Source organism: Etheostoma spectabile, chromosome 2 (genome assembly GCF_008692095.1).
Source record: "Etheostoma spectabile isolate EspeVRDwgs_2016 chromosome 2, UIUC_Espe_1.0, whole genome shotgun sequence".
In the NCBI taxonomy this organism is placed as follows: domain Eukaryota; kingdom Metazoa; phylum Chordata; class Actinopteri; order Perciformes; family Percidae; genus Etheostoma; species Etheostoma spectabile.
The window spans coordinates 15,588,078-15,607,347 of NC_045734.1; the positions used below are offsets into that span (position 1 = coordinate 15,588,078).

At 43.1% G+C, this 19,270-nt stretch overlaps 1 protein-coding gene across 31 annotated transcripts in view; it reads left to right on the plus strand.

Moving 5' to 3' along the window:
- Positions 1-19,270, plus strand: part of ptprdb (protein tyrosine phosphatase receptor type Db) — a 151,766-nt gene that overhangs the window by 28,402 nt on the left and 104,094 nt on the right. For all 31 annotated transcript variants that reach the window (XM_032499226.1, XM_032544695.1, XM_032544737.1 and 28 more), the window contains exons 4-5: positions 10,275-10,350; positions 12,010-12,055. The gene's annotated coding sequence lies outside the window, so the exon portion shown is untranslated. The remainder of the gene's footprint in view (positions 1-10,274; positions 10,351-12,009; positions 12,056-19,270) is intronic.

The window sequence follows — 19,270 nt, forward strand, 5'->3', positions numbered from 1 at the left end:
ATGGATGGATGGATGGATGGATGGAGCATGTGTAGAAGAGGACAGGAACAGTGTTGTTGTACTTTTACGGGAGGACATCGGCTGCAAGGAAGAGAGGTGGGTAATAAGCCCATATCTCATTCCTGTGGAGCAGCCGCTATCCTATTAGTGACTACCTCTCACTGGATGACTTATATGCACCTCGTATTTCACCAGCAGGATGATGGCAGCTGCTTGGGAAGAAACAAACATGTGTGCACGCACACACTCATTCAAATTCATATGCAGCCCAAGAGAAGCGATGACAGGAGATATCTGCTCCTGCTTCCTGATGTGAAGAGAGAATGACATCAGTGCAAAAAAACCAACAGCTTACAACAAAGTGTCAGATTGTAGAAGATATTTTACGTTATGAGATTCTAAATGAAGACCCGCACTCAGAAAGTAAAAAGTTACTTACAGTGGTGTGAAAAAGTGTTTTCCCCCTTCCTCATTTCCTGTTCCTTTGCCAGGTTTGTCACACTTAAGTGTTGGAACATTCAAAACCAATTTAAACAATAGTCAAGGACAACACAAGTAAACACAAAATGCAATTGTAAATGAAGGTGTTTATTAAGGTGAAAAAAAATCCAAACCATCATGGCCCTGTGTGAAAAAGTGATTGCCCCCCTTGTTAAAAAATATAACTGTGGTTGTCCCACCTGAGTTTAATTTCTCTAGCCACACCCAGGCCTGATTATTGCCACACCTGTTCACAATCAAGGCATCACTTAAATAGGAGCTGCTTGACACAGTAAGGTCCACCAGAAGATCCTTAAAAGCTTACATCATGCCGAGACCCAAAGAAATTCAGGAACAATTGAGATAGAAAGTAATTGAGATCTTTCAGTCTGGGAAGGGTTATAAAGCCATTTCCAAAGCTTTGGGAATCCAGCGAACCACAGTGAGAGCCATTATCCACAATGACAAAGACATGGAACAGTGGTGAACCTTCCCAGGAGTGGCCGGCCGCCCAAAATTACCCCAAGAGCGCAGCGACGACTCATCCAAGAGGTCACAAAAGACCCCACAACAACGTCCAAAGAACTGCAGGCCTCACTTGCCTCATTAAGGTCGCGTTCATGCCTCCACCATCAGGAAAAGAGGGCAAAAATGGCCTGCATGGCAGAGTTCCAAGGAGGAAACCACTGCTGAGCAAAAAGAACCTCAAAGCTCATCTCAATTTCTCCACAACACATCTTGATGATCCCAAGACTTTTGGGACAACATTCTGTGGACCAATGAGACAAAAGTGGAACTCTTTGGAAGGGGTGTGTGTCCAAGTATATCTGGCGTAGAAGGAACACTGCATTTATAAAAAGAACATTATACCAACAATAAAATATGGTGGTGGTAGTGTGATGGTCTGGGGTATTTGCTGCTTCAGGACCTGGAAGACTTGCCGTGATAAAAGGAACTATGAATTTGCTGTCTACCAAGAGATCCTGAAGGAGAATGTCCGACCACTGTTCGTGTAATCAAGCTGAAACGAACTTGGGTTCTGCAGCAGGACAATGATCCTAAACACACCAGCAAGTCAACACCGCAAGGTCAAGAAACAAAATGAAGACTTGGAGTGGCCTAGCCAAAGTCCTGACCTGAATCCTATTGAGATGTTGTGTATGACCTTAAAAAAGCGGTCATGCTCGAAACCCCTCAATGTAACTGAAATAGGACAATTCTGCAAAGATGAGTGGGCCAAATTCCTCCAGGACGCTGTAAAGCATCATTGCACGTTATCGCAAACGCTTGGTTGCAGTTGTTGCTGGTAAGGGGGGCCCAACCAGTTTTAAATTTAGGGGGCAATCACTTTTTCACACAGGGCCATGATGGTTTGGATTTTTTTTCACCTTTAATATAAAAACACTTCATTTACAAATTGCATTTTGTGTTTACTTGTGTGTCCTTGACTATTGTTTAAATTGGTTTGATGTTCCGAAACACTTAGTGTGACAAACATGCAAGGAACAGGAAATGAGGAAGGGGGCAAACACTTTTTCACACCACTGTAAATGATTACTCATCCGCAAAGAATATACTATAGTAGTATAGTAGATACACATTATATTACGTTCGTTACTCAGCCCAGCACAGTCAAAGGTACCTTTAAACAATTCCAAAGCATCCACAACCAAATATCTCATTCTCTGCAGTTGCTCACCATCAGCAGCCAGCTTAATGTGTTAGCCTCCAACTCAGGACAAAACCAGACAAGTCTTAAATGCTGGCTTTAGCAAGAAAGCTAAGAGCACCCAATATGTAAATAAAACAACTGTGAAATTAGTCTTATTCCCCCTCCTTTTGGTAGAAACTAACTGCCTCCTCACACCTCTAGCCTTTGTTCCAAGCCAACATTCTGTCAGCAAACTGATATATAACCCTCCATCCGCTAAGGATGCAAATAAGCTGACGGAGCGTTACTGTGAGTATTGTAATTACTGAATCCCTTAAGCTGGGCATACACTGTATGATTTTGGAAATGTTTATTCCAACTCATACTGTACGAGTAAATCATCTGCGACGTAAAGCCAAAGCTCACGATTTATTTGCTCACACTGTATGGTCTGATTATCAAGCCACAAACTGAGTGCTCGCACTGTATGTGAAAAATAGAAAATAAAACAGCCTTATGGCCTTATGGCTACTGACAATTGTCAATAAAGATTTGTTTAAAATCTCCGGGGAAGGTATGGGTTTATTTGCTCAAAGAAGGAAAAGAAGAAGACAAATATTTCTGATGTCATGAATTCGTCCAACAGCCAGTTGGGAGCAGTTAATTGGCCCACGCTCCTTCCTTTACAATGCACAGCAACAACAACCCTCGTCAAAGCTGCAATTCAGTCTGACTCTAAAATGAGTCTTGCGGCTGTCAGAAACAAGCTCAAATTGTGCAGTGTATGCCCAGATTTAAAGTCTACTGATTACAACTTTTCACTTTGTAATGGTTTACTGCCCAACACTGGTGATGAAAAGAAAGTTTAATGGAAGAAAAGGCAAAATAAAACAAGCATGTGAACCAGATGTCATGAGTGGATATACAGTGTTAGCTCTCTCTGCCAGTCCAAGATCAGATTTATATTCAGAAGCACCTCTGCAAAAACTCAGCCTGTTCCAAGCATGGTAACAGATCATCTTCTGTTCAGCGAACAACCTTGTACACTTAGGGTGGGTGTCTGAGTGCCGTATAATCAGTCGCTCCAGGAAATTTTGTAATCGCAAGGTATTTAACAAAATATCCAGCTATCTTACAAGGGTTTTCAATTTAGACCAGACCCTACACTTTTTATTTGTCTAAAACAGTGCTATTATGACAGAACAATCAAATCCAAAAAGTCTGATGAACATTTAAAAACATTTTGCATTCATATCGAAATGGGGGGAAAAGAGCCATCCTAGTTGTTCAGTAAATTGTCCAGGAAATCAGTCAGAGAGGATTGGTACTTTACAAAAAAAAAATGTCTTGGTACCATAACATAAATACACACCCAAACATACACAATTAAAACTTCTTTTCAATCCCGTCTTGTCCTTTAAAGTGAAAGTTCATTTGTGTTATTGCAATATGCCATCTCCATGGTGACATTTTCTCCCGAGAATGAAGACTGACCCCGTCAGACTCCTCACCCACTGGAGACCAAGCACACCCAAGGACTAATGGTTTGAAGAAAGGGGATATACTGTAAGAATCTATTCCAATATGTTTAGCCATTTTAATTAAATCTATGCATATTCTTTCCCTGTGAAGAATTTGGGGCAGCTGTATCAGCGAGAGGGAGAAGAAACAGAGAGAAAAAGAAAATGGGTCACTTTGGCTGAGAGGCTTCATTAGGAAACCCGTTGCAGTCGTTCTGTGGCCATTCTAATTCTGCTCCAGCATTCCCATTCTGCACTCGTGGGATTCCAATATCAGTCTAACATTTGTGACCTCGTCAAAAGCAAGAAATAAGCAGGTGTCAGGTCATGCTGGCCTCACCCACCGCCGCCTCTGTGAGAGTCAGCCAACTTTTCTCTATTTATTCAACACTTATTAACACTCTGTCTCGCTCACCTTGAGAGAGAAATGTCAGTGTGTTTCTAATCCAGAACTTTATAGTTTCTTAGTGAGAAAAACTGCATGCGTTGTCTTTGCCAGGGAAAGAAGTAGAATGTTAGCACTGAGACAATTTGATGTTAAATGTGCAAGGTAATTAGATGTGCTGTGTAATTTTACCTTTAAAGATGATAGCTGAGCAGATGGAACAGGGCAAAGCTCTGTCAGAGTTTCTCCACTTTAGAAGCACTTCCTCCCTCTTATATCTTATTTGCCCTTTCTCATTTGCTATAATTCTCCTCATCTCCCTCTCTCTTCCTTACCCCTTAACACCCATTCATTTTTCTTGCTTCCCCTCTGTGTTGTAGACACTTTCTTTCACTTCTTTCGCGATCTCAGTCATTCATTCTCTTGGCCCCCGAGCACAGTAGTGTCTAATATGTCTTTAAAAGTAGGACAGCAATGAGTCATTTGTTGCACCTAGCAAATGATAATTCATAATTGTCACCATATATCCATGACTGCAGGGCCACCCCAAGCACACAATAGCATCTGCTGCTCAACAGTTCATTGTAATTTCTTTTTCTTAAGCTATTGTTAAATGGAATTTAAAAGTATTGGATTATTTCACAAAGAAGTTACACCGTTTCACAGCAGGAGTGCTTGTGCCCTTTGTGTAAACTGCGTCATTACACTGCCATTACATGGAATTTGCTGTGTTGTAGATTGCTAGCAGCTATCCTCTGCTGCAGCTTTTTTTCCTTCCAGTAAGCATGAAAAGATTTAGCTTCCTTACACGTGAACTCTTTTCTCTGTGCTGTTGTAGAGCAGACTAATGATACTACTAATACTACTGCTCCAACTAGTTGGAACCACTTTGACCTCTCAAGAGGCAGAATGGAACAGATCATTACATCTACAATTGTTAATGTGATCTACAGAAAGACCTTGGAACTTGAGGGACTTACCAACAATTGTTCACACAAAGGTCCATTTATTAGCATTAAGTAGCCTACTACCTAGCGTCATGTAATGTTTTCTTTGGGATTGACCTTAGTGATGTCTCAGGTTTATCTTGTCTTAGAATGGCAGACTAGAATTATTTTATATGGCTGGGTGACTAATTGGAGATGTAGCGTTTGAAGGAAAAAGATGCCATCCGCCTGACGGTGCCATGTCATTGCTCCAAAACTCCCTTGTTCCGACCTTTTAATTACCCCAAAAAAATTCAGTTTGGTCCTACAGCCCACTAGTCCAACGTCCCTTTGTTTTGAAAAAATAAATCCTCTGCTTCAAAAATCCCAATATTCCGACCATATAGCTGGTCTTTTGTGGATCTCCTTAATCTAAAATCTGAATCCACAATAAAAAGTGAAATTACTTTTTTCTTGCTTATAACACATTTGAATACTTATCTAGCCTAATCCACACAATCTCTGCACCGGTCTGTGTGCAGTTTACTGTCCCAAATTCCCCGTAACATAACCCCATTTTTTACAGGTCCCACATCCCCTGACCAATCTGCTGTCCTAACCTTAACCACTCGAAGTCCAATGCCTAACTCCAACAAATCGGCTGTCCTAACCTATATAAAAAGCCTATATTGTCTGAACAATGTGATGTCGGAGCAGAGGGTTTAATTTTTCAAAACAAAGGGACGTCTGATCAGTGGGCTGTAGTCCAAAAGGGAATTTTTCGGGTTTGAGCGTTGGAAAAATAATAATAATAATAATGTATCATTTATTAGTCCCACAAGAGGAAATTACAATTTACACTCTGTTGTTCTTACACACAGGCCTTAATTACACACACATGCTCAGTATCTATACATGCATTTAAATGTAGAAATGTCAGAGTCAGGGGGCTGCCCATGGAAAGGTGCCCCGAGCATTTGGGGGTTTAGTGCCTTGCTCAAGAGCACCTTGGCAGTGCCCAGGAGGTGATCTGGCACCCCTCCAGCTACCAGACCACCACCATACTTTTGATCCGTATGTGGACCTAACCCAACTCCTTACTGACTGTGCTACTGCCACCCCAAATGGGCTCTCCCCCTGCCTGACTGCCTGTGATTTTGTTCCAACATTTGAAACATGATTATACATTTAAAGGGGCTGTACTTCACATTCAGAACATTAATACAGCAGTAGTCAACTATGTTCTTATAGAACGATAGTGTGCAGGAATGGCATGTGCTGTTATCTAAGCTTCTCTGTTGTTTTCTTAGGTAAATCTTCCAGCCGCGCATACAAGTTAGTGTGTCAAAGTGTCGTTATTTGACAAGTTGGTAAACGGTCTGTGTAGAGGCAATCCTAGGCCCTTTTTCCAGTATTTTGAGTACAGCACCTTTAGCACCTTTTATTATTTATTATTTTAGCCACTTGGGGACAAGCTGTTAACATAAGATTGACGTTATATCACCTAACAAATTTATATATTCAACATGTTAGCAAACAATTGCCTATCTATATATTCAGCAAACAGAGCAACATTAGCATTTATTTGGAGTCGTGTTTCTAACTATTACAAGTCAGATTTTCACTCTCCATTTAGCTGTGTTTTGGTCTTGATTCTTGTGCAATATCATCAAATTCACTGTTTAAAAGCCTTATGTGCGGGCTCCCAGATAGCTCAGTTGGTAGAGCGGGCACCCATACTGTACATATTTAGGTTTACTCCTTGATGCAGTGGGCCTGGTTTTGACTCCGCCCTGCAGCCGTTTGCTGCATGTCAATCCACCTCTCTCTCCTCTTTCATGTCTTCTACTGTCCTGTCAGTAAAATGCCTAAAGTAACCAAAAAATAATGTTTAAAAAAGCCCTATGTGCTTACAACAACTCCTAACTCCAACATTTAACCCTAATTTAAACTTTTAATCTTTTTATAACAATGAACGTCCGTTACATTCAATCAATTGCCAAAATCTCTGTATTTCTCAGTATGGCTATGCAAAATGTTGTAGGCCGGCAACTTTCGTGCCCAGAAGCTCGAGTGTAGATAATTACCTCTTCTGAAGAGTCCATCAGGTTTTTAATCCTTTGTGTCCTCTTTGGCTACAAGTTACTGTGTGGCGGAGGGGTGGGGGTGGTGCGTGATTACGGATCATGTGGATATGCCAAAGTTTTGTTGTCATTACTTAGAATTCCTCAGGGGGGCAACAGAGACTATGTACTAGAGCTTTAACATACAGTACAATCAACATGAAGTTTCTAGCAGTAACTATTTCTCTCATTATTCTTATTTTAATGTGTGCTATGGACAAATGTCTGCTCAAGAATTCCAATTAAAGGCATAACATTGTAGACCAACTCTTTGGTTTTACTCCCCAGAAATTTGGCTGCATTTGGTATGTAAAATCCTAGATATGAATGCACACTAGAGCATTGTAATCTGACCTAACTCAAAATGCCAGAGGAGCTCATTTTTTATGTTGTGTAGGATCACAGTGTGACTTGAATTTCTATTTTGTGTTCGTTTCTGCTCTTGTTATCTTGCCAGTAGTGTACAGGTTGTTGGATGAGCACACAGAGACCATAACTGTTGTTCAATAACCTCCATTCCACTGGAGGCCAGGTTCAAGAGCAGCGGGTCACTTAAAGGGTCAGTTGAATTATGCAGCCATGTGTGCATCATGGATGCTCTCAGAATGCTTCATCATCCTTGTGGGGGCAGATTAAATGCATATCCCACTGTGCAAACTCTTAAACGTCAGACACACATTAACAAGTTGTAAACAGGTTCAAGTTGTTTACGCAAAACAGTGTCATGATGCTCTGAGAATTCCTACTGCCAACTTGACCTGCAATAACCCCCTTTAACTTTCTGGGCAACTTTGATCAGTGCTGCACACACATCTCGAGAGAGTAAACATGTTTACAAAGTTAAATTTGAAATGTATTTTCTCTAGAAAGTACATTACTGGTGAGCATATATATGTTTATGAAACACTTGAGGAGGGTGTGTCTAGAGCCAAGTTTGTAGGTAATTATGTCAGTGTTATGCATGGCCCTGCCATGGTGCTGCATTGTAAGTAGGGCTTAAGAGATGGCCTTCTGATGCCCTGCTTACCCACTTGCCTTGATTTTTAGTCCAGTTGACAGAAACCTAAGAAGAGTGGTTCACACATGCTGAGTGAAGCCAAACCAAAGTAAACCGAGTTTGACTGAGCAGCACTGGTTAGGGTTGGACATCAAAAAAAAATTATCTGGGCCATTGCTGTGCAGATAAGTGCAGAAATCGTTTGGTACATGGAGTGGAAAGAGTATGTGAAAGGACTTTAGTGACCTAAATAATATGCCGCTTTGCCCCTGAATCATTTCCGGCACCGGCAGAAACCCTTAAGGTGATGTCCAGACAGAGCACCTGTAGTTGTATTCCCTTCAAATTACTATCAACATTTTGACGCTCACCAAATAGTCACTTCAACCATCAGCATGAAAAGGATTCAAAGGAACAACTAAAAGGGTTTGCAAACAGACTTTCACCATGGGTGCCACTTTACCACATAAAAATCGGGGAAGACTACAGTAATGCCGTGTCCACTGAAAATTGGATAAACATAACTTGTCCTAGCTTATTGTGCAAGACTTGTAAACTGAAATTGCTTGCGCCAATATGAGCTTTCCAAATGATACAGTTTCCAAACTCTTCCTCTGCTGCGGCTGCCGATGCTTTAATGACTTCTGCTGGGCCAGCACAGGTGAAGCACATTCTCACTAACAAGGTGGTTTTCCGACCAGGGAGCACTGAAACCCAACAGGAAAACAACATGATGGAGAGGAAAACTGGCGCCCGCAATAGAGGGTAACCAATGCTTATTATAATCCCCCTCCAAACTGATTTCACCCGCCGTTCTTTACGGCAGAAACATGGTGCAAGTGTAGAGGAATCCAGGGAGGAATGTGTCATCGACCGAAAATAAAGTGTGAACTAGTTTTCACACATAGATCACATATGCATTTGTCAAAGTGTGCATTTATGCAAGCAGGGGCTGCACGAAAATCTATCTGATGTCTTAGACTCAGATCCTTTGAATGGCTTCTAAATTACATTGTGTGACTACATCAGATGTGAGTCATTATGACCGGAAAACAACGGGTGTTAAGAGGTCAACGGTAATTATATATGGCCTAGATTTCATTTGTAATTAAATAACTCATGATCTTTACATCATCGGATTCTCCAGTTAATATATTCTGTCATCATTGTCTCTGCCCTTATTTAGTAAGTCGGTCAGCAGCACAGGAGTGGTGTAACAGCACAGACTAGTGGTGACTCTTTGTCATGGCACCTTGCTCCAGAATCACTAATGTCCATGGTATTTTGTCAAATACCATGCCTGCAACTTGTCACAGCCTGCTGCAAAGTGTTTTGCTTTAAACAAAGGTTTACAAACAAGAATCAGATTATGTTAAACTGCTCAGATTGGAAATTTACACACCTACTGCAGTGGTTAATTTGTAGTACTGCTGCAGAAGGTTATTTGTCTAGGATGTCAAAGTTTAAAAGAGGATGGATTTCATAACAAAAATAACTGCAACTGTACGTGATCCTTTGAGACCCATCCTGATGTCACTCCACCAGTGAAGTGATTTCTATTTCGCTTTGACTTGGTGTTTCTCTGCTGCACTGCTATAGATGGCAGAAGAATTCTGTATAACAACACAGGGTCATTACAGTCATCAAACATGGAAGAGTAACATCTGGATGTGTGTGTGTATGTTCTCTCTTTGCTTAAGTTTTACACGCCTCAGTGCTAGTATTCACACATGTGTCCTAATGCAACCCTTTTGATCTGTCAGAGTGTGTAGCTATCATACTGAGGTGCTGTATGCTTTTCCCGCTGGCTTTTCAGCCCCTCATCCCCTCACAGCTCGTACGGCTTGTAAATAGTTGGAATGGAAGCCTTAAAAGTCTTACAATCCCCCAGTATAGGAGTTGGCTGTCCATTTGACCTGACATGCTTTTTGGAACAATTATTGCACATTAATTGTGTTTATGTCGAAGCATTCAGATCAACGCTTCCAAATGCTGCCCATAAAAACACACACCAATGCCAAGGCAAGTGCAAGCGGGCACAGACACCTCAGTTAAAACCCAAAGTTGGCTTTAAGAGCATTGGCTTTTAAAGGCTAAGGCTCTGTTCCTAATCCCTTTGCCACTTTTTCTCTTCTCTTCCCTTCCATCCCCGTCCCTGTTACTTCCTCTGTATCTGTCCTTCTCTCTTGCAGGAGAATTCTGGGGAGATTTCTTACTCTTTCATTCCTCAAGAATGGAGCAGCACAGTGGACCTGTGTACTAAAGCAGGTAAGCACTGAATAGCTTGATGACCTTCAAACAAACACATGCACACACATTTTCTACCTTCCCTTGCTGTCAAAAGCAGATTTGTTCTGGGTCAGATTGGTATAAGATTAATGTTGCTAAAAGGTTTTGCCATGTCCACTGAGAAAGACAGAGAGGGAGTACAAAAACAAGGAGAAAGGGGTGGCATCTTGCTTCTGAGAAAGAGAGCAAAAGAAGCACAGAGAGATGCTCATCCTGAGGGACGGAAAGAGCGAGTGAAGACACTGTCGTCAGGATGAAAGTTTAACCAAACATCAGCTCCCCACAGAAGTGGCAAATCTGCTGTCTTCGCAGTGGACGAACTGGAGGAAAGACAAGCAAAGAGACAGACGGGCAGACAGGACAAGACAGAGGGGCGATCCCAAGCTGTTTTTAAAACGCTGCCTCTGATACATTATTGAATATGCAGCTCTCCAACGCATCGCTGAGCTTTCCTCTCATGTTAGCGCTCAAGTTTGCATAGCGTCACCATTCTAAATATAAAGCATTCGCTCAACCCTCTTCGGTTTGTTAAAAGATGCAGGGGCTGCACATAAGCCGTGTGTATTGCTCTGTGTGGCACTTTTTCTTTTCTAAAGGCTGGCTGGAATTTTGTGTTGAGTTTGTGTGTGACTCATTTTGATATCAAGCCTTTGCCAACTTAAAAAAACAAAAATAGATTTCATCAAACTCTTTGAAAGTTTTGTCAGATGATGCACCTGTGTATACTGAGACAAGCGGAGTGCTTCACTGGGAGTTGCATGTACTGTACACTGAAGGAAGCAAGATGTTATCGAGGGGATTGATTTTGAATCAGACAGCATGTGGAACACTGCATGTTTACGACTATCTAGTGCAGCAATAACTTAGTTTTTACACCTCAACTACAACCTTTTTCCTAGGTCCCGTTTTCCCACTTAAAAAAGTTGGATTTGGATGGATTTCCATGTGTCAAAGTTGAGGCCCGCGGGCCAAATCCTGCCCCTTGCAAATGTTGATGTGGTCTGCATATCAATTTAGGATCACAATCAATTTTGGCCCACCTGTGGGCGCCAAACCAAAAAAAAATGTTTTCAAACTGTAACTGCTTACACGACACAAAAGCAAAATTTGGCAGATTTCAGACTTTGTGACCAAGAAATTTCAAAAAAAAAAAAAAACTTTTTTAGGGCTTTATGGCCACCAAATTGTTAGTGAGAAGGCTATACAATATAGGACATGCAATAATATAGTCAAAGATATTTGACTTTTTAGATTAATTAAAAATCATGTCAATAAATATGTCTGGCCCTTGATGTGATTCTCATTTTCCAGTGTGGCCCTTAGTAAAGTTGAGTTTGACACCCCTGTGCTAAGGTCACTGTCCCGAGACTTTGTGTAGGTAGAGTACAAGTTCTAGTCTACAGGTGGCAGCAGAGCAACATACCCAGCAGGCATGTTTCTATAGCAGACTTGATGGTCCCATTTTACCATCAAATCCCAGTCAAGGCCACCCTTCATTTATCTCTCTGTCATATCCAAGGCAGTTTGTCAAGCAAATGATTCTTCCTGGCCAAGAAAAACAGTGGCATACAATCAATATGGTATATTTTTCTTGACAGATTAAACTTTCATGAAGAATCTTGTCTTGTCCTATTTCAGCTCCCACTTTAAAAACTTTATGTTCCAGGATGAACCATGAGCAAAGGTAAGAAATTTGTCTTTAACTTGACCTAATTTTAGTGTGTGTGTGTGTGTGTGTGTGTGTGTGTGTGTGTGTGAGTGAGAGAGTGAGTGAGAGAGAGAGAGATTTGGTTAAAACTATGCCTGTGAGGGTGTGTGTAGAGATGCATGCCTTGTTGTCTGTTTGCAAGGATGCATGGACATCTGGGTCCAAGTATTGCAGGGGTATATATGCAGTTGTATCCATGTTTGAGGGTGTGTGTCTCTGACAGATGTTGTAATGACATGATTGGCCCTCTGGCTGCCTGTAGCTCTGTGTGAGGTTGCTATAGTGACCGTGGATTGAGTATTGGGGAGGCAACAGTGGAATATGAGGGTGCCAAGGAGAGAAGGGGTGGAATAGGAAATGAAGTGCCTTGGGCCTCCGCCGTGTGTGTGTGTGTGTGTGTGTGTGTGTGTGTGTGTGTGTGTGTGTGTGTGTGGTTGTGTGTGTGTGTGTGTTGTGTGTTTTTCTGTTTCTGTTTTCAAGTGGGTGAGTGTGTGTGTTGTGTGACAGTTAATGTCTGTTTGTGTATTTCTGCAAAGAGCACAGCGTTGAAAAGACACTCTTCTGTGTAATTGGGAATTTGATCAAGATAACTCACTAAACACACAGTTAATCTGCACACACATACACACACACCACACACCCACACACACACACACCACACACACACACAGCACCACACACCCACACACACACACACACAGACAACAGACGACAGACAACAGACAATTTCAGGAGCCACAGAGATGGGGATCCTGTGATGGCTGGAGTGTGGGCTGAGTGTAACTTGCTCGGCCTCATAGACCAACACCACGAGTTGAGCACTTCATAACACTTGTCACTTAAATTGCTGCATATGGATGGAATGGAGCTGTTGTACAAACTTGTAAAAGCAATAGAAATGACCCATGCCTTTGTGAGCACAGAGACTGTAAAACGGTTGGGTTTGAAACCGCAGGAGGCTTCAAGAACAAAGATCAACTTCACTTTTCTTTTGTTCTAAGGAAGGTGGTTGTATGTGTGTGTGTGTGTTGTGTGTGTGTGTGTGTGTGTGTGTGTGTGTGGTGTGTGTGTGTGTTGTGTGGGTTTGTGTGTGTGTGTGTGTGTGTGTGCGTGCGTGCGTGAGTTGCATGGGTAGAAGCATTGGTTCAACAGAGGAAAAGAATGGAAAAGAAAATGCAAATGTTAATGCAAATATGACAAACTAGGTGACAGGATTATTAAATAAATATGTGACAGGGTGTATTAATATTTCAACATTTTAATCACTAAGGTGAAAAACATCCCGTCAGAACTCTGAGTTTGTTGATTTGTACCCGGGGGGGTCCACCTTCTGTGAACCAATCTCATTTTACGTAACAATTTAAAGCCAACCTGAGGCTCTGCTGCCAGTACACAGCAAACCATCCTCATGCCTGTCTCCAGTATCTCCGGAGTGTGCAGCCTGCTGTGTATAATACGCATGGTGTGAGATATAATGCGCTGTAACATACAGGGCTGGTTTCACACAGGGATTACACCTAGATGATTCTTCAATAGAGAGTTTAGTCTTGGGTAGCCAAGCCTTAATCTGCTCCTGTGGAAGCGGACCACAGTGCTCTACAGCCATGGCCAGATATGATAGAGAACAGAGAGCAGCCAGATTAGTTCATACTAGGAAGAGGGCTGAGCTTGAAGCTGCCTGACAGAGCGTCCCTTGACAGCTCCTCCCAAATCTCTCTACTCTCTCTAATGCAGTCTGAGGGAAACATTGTTCTCCTTTCTGTCTTTTTTTGCTGTCTCTTTCCTTCTCCCGCTCTGTCCCTGTATCTGAGATGAGAGTGATCCATAGAGAAAGATTGTGTGTGTTTGTGTGTGAGTATGGGTGTCTTATCGCATCTTTAGCCTGTGGACTTCTGGGTCATTCGTAGCCTTGTTCCCACTGTCTCAGATGCTGAGTCACCTCTGATAATTAGTATGATCTGAGCAGGACTCAGCCACAGACACACAGACACACAGACACACACACACACACACACACACACGGTTCCCGCTTACAAATTTGACACTCATGCACACATACACACACATCAGTCATTAGTAGAGAGCTTAACATGCAGTACAGTGCTATTGGGATTATCATTGCTGAGGGTCCTACTCATCAACCTCTTACTCCTCTCTCTATTCATCATCAGGTTCCATTCTTAAACATTGTAAGAGAACCGATCATTTCTACATGATCTCTTTCTTTCTTTCATCAAATACCTTTCTAAGTGTCTCTTCTCTGCAAGGTTACAGTGAATCTGCTCTATTGGTATAACCACATCTCAAGGACTGTGTTGTTAAAACAGATTCATTGGGGCTCCGTGGTGACCTAGGGGTCTAAGCCCCTGACCATGTCCAGCTCGGGACCTCTATTGTTTAGTTTCAAGTAAAGGTATAAAGATGTCCAATAAATATACTTACAAAAGCATACTCTATAATATTGGTTCTCAACCTTCGTAGCTGAATGAAGGAATGTTTTCATGCAACCCTTTGTCCTGAATTGCATATGTCTTCCAGTGTTTTTTTTATGATATTTTATTTGAATATTCATATTAAAAAGTCTGAAGTCTGCTATACATTTATTTTGTATTGCAGAAATAAGTTTTATTCTGCTTTCCTATCCTTCCTTTTAATCGTCTTGTGAGCCATCGTGTTTATCTAGCGACCTCTTCTAGTGTCCAGACCCCCAAGTTGAAAACCACAGCTCTATGTTAAGAAAACCAGCTAAATTTAAAACTAATTATAAGATTAGTGTGTTGAGAGGAAAATATACACAACTGAGGTAAAATGTGTTTGCGTGTTTGTCATATAATGGCCATTTTAGCTGTTAATCCTAGACTTAAAGCTAAAAAGCACCCCCACATTGAAGTCAGGATATGACAAAGAAATAGAAAAGGAAGAATGTGAGGAAAATAAGATTTGCTGTTCTACTCTTCCTTTAGTTGCACTGAGATAATCACCTCTCTGCATCTCAACCACTTTTCCCTTTCTCCTGTCATCGCTGAGCCCATTTCATCAGCTCATTTAAAAGTAATATTACCCATAACCATTCAATTTTCACTGTGTTTATTCTGTTGACTGTAATGGAGATATTGACAGCCGGGTGCAGAGTGATTCTGTCCAGGCCATTGAGTTGAGTGGTTCAATGGAGAGAAGAGGATGACTGGAGGGCTATCTATGGTATTACATATAGTGTGGAAGGTGTGGGAAAAGGTGGCCCACTGAATGCCAAAACACCATGTCTTAAATACCATGTCTCACATACACAGACGTAAAGACAACTCTCACACACACACGCACACACACACACACACACACACACAGATACACATACAGGCAGTGGATTAGGATGGGGATTATGGAAGCATGTATAGTGAGATGGATTTGTTAAGGTGCATGGTATGATGACTTAGGTTCATGCGTCATGATTGAGCACTATTCAAGCTTACATATGAAGACTCAATAGGGCAGCAAAGAAGCTTTAGCAATCAATTATTGAACTGGAATGGCGGGAACTCAAAGCTACTGAGATTAATGTCTGGCTCATAAAGTATTTTAAATGTTTATATACTTCAATTTTCTACTGAACTACAGAAGTACAGTGTGGTGTAAGATTGGGAGCTTGATTTTTTTGTCTTCTATCCAGAATCTTATCTACCATAACCAACACATCCTAATACCTCACATCACATACCAATTGCCAAAGTGGTTAGAATTCATCCTGAGGGGGACATGAATGTGTGTATAAAGTCTCACGGCAATCCATCCAATGGTTCCAATAGAGAGTACACTCAAAACAATACATGGTAGCGCAACGCACACTCATGGTGGGACTAGAGGAAAAGTGAAAGGATCACCAAAGTCAGTAAGATACAGCCACTGGAGACCATACATGTCTTTGCAAAATGTGATGTCATTCCATCAAATAGTTGTTGACTTTGCTCCAAACTGAAACATCCCAACAACAATTTCAGTGGTGGGCCAACAGACTGACTGTGCGATCTATAGAGCCATGCAGCTATCATGGCCTAAAACAAAGGTCCATCAGTGGCAAGAACATCTTCACTAAAATACAGCAGAGTTTAGCTTGTGTTAACGATGGGGCCTGTAAATTTTGGAACTTTTCTTTTAGTTTTATTCTTACTTTGGTCGTGTTTTGTTACTTCATGTTACGCTCACGGCAGCGGCACTATGTTTACACACGCGATCAGCTGATTGCGCTGTGTGGACCTGTGCTGCTGCCGGGGCAAACATGAAATACCGACGGAGCTACGAAAGAGACGCCGGGGTTGTAGAGGAGGAATAAAACGGAAGGAAAAAAAGAAGAAAACACAGGCTGCCGTCCAGCTATCATCATGGGGAATGTACGGTCTTGGGGAATAAGACGGACGAACTAGCAGCGCTATCAGAACCCAGAGGAGTTCGCGGCGAGTGCGCATACTGTGTTTTACCGAAACATGGCTGCACTCGCACATCCCGGACTATGTGTAGCGGTACCCGGCTTTGACGTTCGGGCGGACAGGAACGTTACAGAAAGCGGTAAGAAGAATGGGGGGGGGTTGCACTGTATGTGAGTGAAAGGTGGTGCAAACCCGGGAAATGTGAATGTGAAGGAACGTTTCTGTAGCCGGACATTGAACTGTTGCTGTGGGTTTTCGTCCGTACTATTTACCGAGGGAGTTTACGTCCGCCATAATGATCGCGGTCTAATCCACCGCTGCTGATGCGGAGCAGCTGTGACGTCATTAACACCACGGTCTCACGACTACAGACGAGCAGCCCAAAGCTTCATCGCTATCTTGGGGATTTTAATCATGCTTCTCTGGATAAATCCCTCCGGACTTTAAACAATATATTAACTGCCCCACTAGAGACAATAAAACTTTGGACCTGCTGTAGCAAATGCTAAGGATGCCTACAGTGCCACTGCCCTTCCCCCCTTGGCAAATCAGATCACAATTTTCATGTTGTCTCCTGTGTATGTTCCTGTGTCCTGCGGCAGCCTGTCCCACAAAAGGACTGTGAGGAGGTGGACTCAGGAGGCTGAGAGAGCACGCAGGACTGCTTGGAGTCTACAGACTGGAGCGTGCTCTGTGAGCCACTCGGGGAGGACATCAACAAAATGGTGACTGTATCACAGATACATTAAGTTGTGAGAACACACCATGCCCTCCGGACTGTACGCTGTTTTCCCAACTACAAGCGTGGATCACCAGTGACCTGAAAGTCTTCTGAAGGAGAAGAGACAGCTTTCAGGTCATGGGACAGACAGGAGCTTAGGGAAGTACAGCACGATCGCGGGATAAAACTGAGGGAGTGTAAAAACACTACAGGAGGAAGCTGGAGGCCAGTCTTCAGCGAACAACATGAGGGAGGTGTGGACAGGGATGAAGGAGATCACCGGGTGTGGAGAAGAAGAGGACAAACACCAGGCAGCCGTGATAGAGCAAACGAGCTGAACTGTTACTTTAACAGGTTTAGCTCACAGCCATCCCTGCCTCCTCCACCACACACACCACCCACACCCCCTCATTGTCCTCCCCCCCACCCTCTTTGTTTCCAACATCTCCCTCCTCACTCCCTAGCCTCTGCAGTCAGCCAACTCCCCACCACTACACACATTTCTCCTCCCCCACGACACTTCAAGCTCCCCCCCTGCTTGCATTCCCACCTGGCCAGGTGAAGAGACAGCTGGAGAGGCTACACCAGCGCAAGGCTGCTGCCCGGATGGCACTCAGCCCAGGGTCCTGAAGACCTGCGCCGGATCTGTGTCACCGTCACCAACAGAGAGCTGCAGACGCGCCTGTGAGGATGTGAAGAAGGGCGTGGCCGCAGTGGCTCTACCTTCAGTGATGAAGGTCTGGAGTGAGGCTGTCTGCCTACTGATCTGGCGCAGCGTGAGTTTTCTCGGACACTTACAGTTTGCCTACCAGCCTGTCGGAGTGGACGAGCCGTCATCTTCTTCTGCAGCGAGCTATTTGCACCTGGATGGCGGTGGCGGCACTGTGAGAATCACATTTTTGATTCTCCAGTGCATTCAACACCATCCGCCACTGCTATTAGGTGAGAAGCTGGGTGAGGGTGGTTGGGTGCGTCCATAGTCTCCTGGATCTGACTACCTGACAGACAGACCCAGCGGTCCGCCTGGACGGTGTTCTGTCTGATGTGTGGTGAGTGGTACGGGGGCCCGCGCGGGGACTGTGCTGTCTCCTTTCCGTGTACTTATACACCTCAGACTTTCAGTAAAACTCGGAGTCATGTCACCTACAGAAGTTTTCTGATGACTCTGCAGTTGTTGGGTGTATAGGGATGGACAGGAGGGAGAGTACAGGGCACTGGTGGGGGACTTTGTGGAGTGGTCTGGTAAGAACTGCCTGCTGCTGAACGTAGATAAGACCAGAGAGGGTGATCGACTTCAGGAGGAAGGGAACGGCTCGCAGCTTTGCATCTGGGAAGTGACGGTGGACATGGTGGAGGAGTACAGATACCTGGGTGTCAACATCGACAGCAGGCTGACAAGGAAGATCAACAGCAGCTGTTACAGAAGAAGGGGTGAGCAGAATCTATTTCCTGAGGAAGCTGAGATTTTAAAGTGTGCAGAGGATGTTGGGAGATCTTCTACCAGTCTGTTGTGGCCAGCGCTCTGTTTCTCCGTCATTGCTGGGCAGGCAGCAGCTCGGAGCCAGCGATAAAAACAGACTGACAAAACTGATCAGGAAGGCTGGCTCCGTGCTGACGGCTGCAAACTGGACACATTTGAAGCTGTGGTGGAGAGGAGGTCGCTGACAAACAACTGTTATTATCATGGGATAACCTGACCATCCTTCCACCCCACACTCGTGTCCAACAGAGGAGCAGCTTCTCTAAGAGGCTCCGACAGCTTCGATGCCGCACGGACCGCTACAGGAAATCATCATTCCAAAAACACAACACTTTTAACACAGTCATCACTGGGTGGTAGTGAGACTTTGGAACCACACTACTGCACTAATGCAACCTGGACATTGGTTATTTAAATTTCATTTTAGATATTATTTAAGAGTTGCACATTTTTGTTCCCCCATCCTGTACATATCAAATATTTGTTCTTTTTACTTTATTCGTATTATTATTTCATGATATTGTAGTTATGTAATTTCCAAGTATTTCATTACACTTATATTTGTGCTG